This window comes from Echinops telfairi, unplaced genomic scaffold (genome assembly GCF_000313985.2).
Source record: "Echinops telfairi isolate 266 unplaced genomic scaffold, ASM31398v2 ScPeMD7_7439;HRSCAF=8477, whole genome shotgun sequence".
NCBI lineage: Eukaryota > Metazoa > Chordata > Mammalia > Afrosoricida > Tenrecidae > Echinops > Echinops telfairi.
Window position 1 is genome coordinate 4,639,274 of NW_022111339.1, and position 4,411 is coordinate 4,643,684.

The 4,411-nt window shown below is 51.8% G+C and overlaps 1 long non-coding RNA gene across 1 annotated transcript in view; it reads right to left on the bottom strand.

Annotated features, from left to right (window-relative positions):
• Positions 1 to 4,411, bottom strand: part of LOC123522654 — a 267,540-nt gene that overhangs the window by 21,716 nt on the left and 241,413 nt on the right. The window lies entirely within an intron of this gene.

Sequence of the window (4,411 nt, forward strand, 5' to 3'; positions counted from 1 at the left end):
CAATCCATACACATAGAGTTTTTGTTGGCTAGTTTTGAGAAATCTATCACCAGGCTTTTCTTCTCAGTCTAGCTTATTCTGGAAGCCCCTCTGAAATCTCCTTAGCATCACAGGAACCCACCAAAAAGATCTCATTGCCATCAATTCCATGGTCACAGCAACTCTATAACACAGAGTAGATAGAATTGCCCTTGTGGGTTTCTGAGATGGCAACTGTCCACAGGAAGAGAAAGCCCTGCCTTTCTACCTAGGGGCAGCTAGTGGTTTTGAACTGCTGGCTTGAGGAGTGAAGCCCAACACATAACCACCATGCTACCAGGGCTCATCTCGGCAACACGTAGATAGAGCTCTACTAACAGATGGGCAGTGAACTCAGGCCTCTTGAAAGTTAGGCCGGAATTATCTTTCTCTCCTTTTAAGTGAGACGAGGTTTAGCTGTCCCCCCTCGTGCATCTCCATCTCATTCTTTCTTTGAAGCTACTCAGCAACTGTTCCTTGCTCAGTCTGTGGGGGTTTCCCTACTTAAACCTGGAAAGGGTCCAGCCAACCTCCTTCTATCTCATTTTTCATCACAAGCCCGGGCAGAAGAGGCCATGGGTGCTCAAGGGTGTTTGAAACTTCTCCTTAGAATTGTACTGACTACCTGGGGTTCCTCAACGTGGTGGAGGAGGTGGCAGGGGAGAGGGCACCCTTCCAAAGGAAGCAGCGCCGCAGCGGGAGCTGCTGAATCGGGGCAGCAGTGAGCTCGGTGCACCTGCATCTGCAAGCCTCCAGCGCAGCCTTCTCGTTTTACCGGCGAGAAAACCGAGTCCCGCTGTCCTTGCGTGACTTGGCCAAAGCTACGCAGTGGCACAGATGAAACTGGATTTCCTGTCCTTCTGCCCGTAAGCCTTTACAGACAGAACCCAGACTGTAAGGAAAGGCTCCTTGTGGTATCAAAGGGACAAGACAGTACAATGCCCACATGCTGACTGTGTTTATCCATAAATCCATGTCAAGTCGGCTCTGAAGGCTAGGGAGTGGAGTGGGGATCAACCATCTAGAAATGATTGAAGGCTGGCAAGTGATTAAAGACCTTATCGTATGAAGTATGGATGGGCAGTGGTTCGAATTTTTGCCTTCCATGCAGAAGACTCAGGTTCAGGTCCTAGATAAGGTACCAGATGTGAAGACACCGCCCACGAAAGCTTGCATGTCGCTACGATGCTGATGAGGTGGCAGCCCGGATTGTAGACTACGGCAGACTAGGAAGAAAGACCTGGCAATCTACTTCTCCAAACCAGCCAAAGAAATCCCTAGGGGTCACAGTGGTCTGCTCCATAGTTGATTATGGAGGTCGCTCAAAACAGGGCAGCCTCTGCTGCACTGTGCCACGAGAAGGAGACCAGTTGAAGAACTGCCAGCAGCAACAACAATACCGGTGCCATGCAGAGAGATGAGCCTGAAGGTACCATTTTACCTGCTGCCTACATGGCTCTCTGAGGGGTCCTGGGGTTGAAGTGGGCTAGGGACTAAGTCGGTGGTTCAAACCCATCATCCCCTCCTTGGGAAGGCCTGCTTCTGTACAGATGTACAGCCTCAGAAAGCCTCAGCCACAGTTCTACTTTGTTCTAGAAAGTGGTTATGGATTGGACTCAACAACCATGACAGTGGGTAGGGTTTTACGTGTGTCTGTGAATTTTTTAAAGACACGCTCAAACATCCAATGGGTGAATGGGGAAGAGGCAGGGGAAGCACCGGGCTTCTGCCTCATCTTCGGTACCTTCCTGGAGGATGCTGGTGCTATTCTGTGGCTCCACCCCAGCCCCGCACCAGCCACAGGTTCATTAGCATATGCAATTTGCAATCACTCCAGATGAGATTTCATCACTGCATCATATTTATTCATTCCTTAATATAAATCTAAATTGCTTTCTTCAAATAGCAGCGAGCACTCAGTAAGGGGAGAGAGAGAAAGAGACAGTAGCGCAGCAAAGGACGTGCTGCCTTTTTGTCCACCCTCCCTTCCCTTCCCTTCCCTCCTCTCTTGACAGCCACACTGAGCCCTGCCCTCCTTGGCTTGTCCCATGGCTCAGAAAGCATGCCCCTGGCTTCAGATTTTCCTGCCAGGCCACTTGCTGGAGAGACAATACGGTGGCCCTCCAGCCTGGCTGTGTGAGCTGTCGCTCCCACAGGGAAGGAGAAGCCTTGTGATCTGTGGGGGTTTCACCGGCTGATTTTCTGACTTGGATGGCCAGGTCTTTCTTCTGAGTCTCAGTGTGAAAGCTCCTCCCCCCAAACTACTTAGCACCATTGCAACTCAAGCCTCCAGTGACATGTAGTGGCTGGGCTTAATGGGCCTTTGCCAGGAATCCAAGCTGGGTCTCCCAGACAGAAGGGGAGAATCCTAACCCCCCTCGCCCCCCGCCACTCCCCCCCACCTCCTACACGCACACACTAAACCCCTACTGCCTCAGAATTTCTAGACCACATTTCGGGACAGAACCATGAGCCAGAAAAAGCAGTCCTGGGGATGACACCTGATGGGCCTTCCCTTCCCAAGTCTGTCCAATGAGAGAGCCTGTTGGTTTCCAGGGTCCGCACCTCCTACCAGCCTCTGACAATACCCACCAAAGCTCACCTTTCCTGTGCCAGCAGGGGCTGAATGTGTGAGGAAGGTTGTGCCTTTGACTCCAGAGGAATGTGACAAAGGCTTTCCTTGCATTGTTCCTACAGTGACCAGAGCCAGCTGTGCAGGCAAGAGGGCCAAGGCTGGGCTCAGGACCGCATACAACTGGGGACCGTGCTGGTAGGGGTGTTTTTGTCTGTAGGTCGGACTGGACATTCCTGGGAACACAAGAATGGGCCTGTGACCTCCGACCAGTCATTTTGCGGGGTTTGCACTCCGGCATGCAGCCTCAGTCACTCTGGCACACCTGACTCCCAGTGAGAAAATTGCTCATGGCTTCCATTCCCTAAAGCTAGGTGCCTCCCTTTAGGGCAGTGGTTCTCAACCTTCCCAAGGCTGCGACCCTTTCATATAGTTCCTCATGTGGTGGCGAACCCCCTGCCATAACATTATTGTCGTTGCTACTTCATCACTGTCATTTTGCTACTGTTATGAGTCGGGCGACCCCTGTGAAGGGGTCGTTTGACCCCCAGATTGAGAACCGCTGCTTTAGGGTCTTGTACAGCCAGCGTAATCTAAGAAGCAGCTTTAAAAGGTTTGTGGAAAGGTGGAATGGAAATGAATGGGGGTTTTCCATGAAATGTTGGAAGCCCCCTCATTTGATGTTGCCATTAGCTGCCAGTGAGTTGGCTGTGGGCCGTACCAGCCCCACAGACAACGGGATGAAAGGAAGCCCCCGTCCTGCACATTCTGACGACCAATGGACTGTTGGTGGTGACCCTTAGGGCTTTTTCATTGGCTGATCTTCAGATGTGAATCACCAGGGCTTTCCACGTAGTCTGTCTTAGCATTGAAGTGCCCATGAAATCTTCAGCATCACAGTAACATGCAAGCCACCACCGGCAGGTGGGTCGTGGCCATGCATGAAGTGCACAGACCGGGAATCAAACCTGGGTCTCTGGGGTGGAAGGTGATTGTTCTACCACAGCCCCTGGTGTAACCTACAGACCTCAGACGGAGTGTCATTAGTTTACAATCCCGACGGTGTGATATTGAGACCCAGCTGACAGGATAGCAGGGCTCTACTGAAGGCACCAGCCGCGGGGGGAGTGGGGGCAGGAAGGGGGGGCATGAATCTAAGATGAGAGTAGGGGTGAGGGTAGATTGATAAGTTGGTGGCTTGGAACAGAACGGCAGGGTTTCCTCTTCGCCTGCAGCCTGCGTCTGAGATCCTAAGCAGGGAGGGTCACAGGAAAGCACCACCACTATTTTTAGGGAAGGAGGAGCTTCCAAAGGGCAGAATGGGAAAGAATGTAGGGCGAGGGTGTGTGTGTGTGTGTGTGTGTGTGTGTGTGTGTGTGTGTGTGTGTTTGGGGAGGGCCGAGGAGGGAGACAGTTGAGAAAATAATTAGGAAAGATAAAGCCACTTCTTTCTCCTTTCTTGATAGACAGGGACAACCGCTTTGCTGGCTTCAGGTTTTCAAGAGACCAAACCCCCATCGCCTGAAGGAAACCATGGCTCTAAGAGCATGACGAATGTGCGTTTGATGCTGTAGGAAGTCACTCTGAAACTTATCAGATGAGGCTGCTCAGAGACACCTTCCCCAACAAGGATTTTGGTAACTGGTGTTTGCTCTGAATGCAGCTTGAATGTCCACCGTCCTCAAGAGAGCAGTCCCTTGGGCTATGCAAGCATTCCAGGTGGACTGGCTATGAGGGAATTCCTCTGCGCTGACCCTGGTGGATGAAAACAGGAAGGTGCTGTCTCACTCTGGCAGATCTGGGGAGAACCACTGAGGAGGC